This window comes from Mandrillus leucophaeus, unplaced genomic scaffold (assembly GCF_000951045.1).
Source record: "Mandrillus leucophaeus isolate KB7577 unplaced genomic scaffold, Mleu.le_1.0 Scaffold58, whole genome shotgun sequence".
NCBI lineage: Eukaryota > Metazoa > Chordata > Mammalia > Primates > Cercopithecidae > Mandrillus > Mandrillus leucophaeus.
Window position 1 is genome coordinate 1,734,065 of NW_012106252.1, and position 1,004 is coordinate 1,735,068.

Sequence of the window (1,004 nt, forward strand, 5' to 3'; positions counted from 1 at the left end):
GGGTGTGTTCCAGGCTGAATGGCTCACCCCTGGCCCCACAGGTAGGAGGTGAAGGAGCTGAGTTGGGGACCCCAGGGTCTTGGACTCCATGTGCTGCTGCCTCTTGTCTGCCCACAGCCTCCCATCCCACCCCTTCCAGAAGCCTCGCTCCTGCTGAATCTGTCTTCACTGAGACCTCCAGCTCCTCCACTATCTGGCTCCTCTCAGCCCGCCTACCCCTCCCAGGGTTTGTCATCTCAGTTCTGTGTGATGCACATAGATTGCTGCCCCTGTCCTGCTTGTGAACCTGCCAGGCTGTTCCCAGGTCCCTGCCAGGCCACCCCCACTCCTTCCTCAGCTCCTGTCTCCCACTCCCTGCAAAAACCGACAGAAAAGTTCCGAAATTGACCAGTTGATTCAATTGCAAATTAATATTCTGTAGCTTGGTTGTTACCTGGCAACTGTGGTGAATCATCTCTCTTTCATTCCCAAGGTCTTTTGACATCAGCCCCTTTTTCCCTACCGTGAACACAGCTGCCTAAGTCCCCCTTCCGTCCTTTTCTCCTTTCCTCCATCACTGGATGGTCTGTCACCCCATTCAGTGTCAGCCCCTCCACCAGGGCCCGTCATCCCAGACCCTCCTGCCTGCTTAGAGACCACATGCTTTCACCCTTTCATTCATTCATCCATGCATCTGTTTATTCAACACAAATTTTCCAAGTGCCTGCTTTGTGTCAGGCACTGTGCTGACCCTGGGGACACAATGGTGATTGAGAGGGTCTTTGGTCTTTCTCCTCCCTTTACTCTGTCGTCTATCGAGCCCAGGAGTGGGGTGGGTTGGAGTGACACACAGTGGGCTCAAAGGGCCATGGGGGAGGTTTTGATGGCTGATTTTGCCTATGACCTCGCTATTGAGAATGCTATTTCAGAGAAGGGAGAATGGTCAGTGCATTTCTTCAAGCTTTACTGAAGTTATGCTGCATATATAAACCCACCTAATTCCAAACTATCCCTGGCAGAGGGCA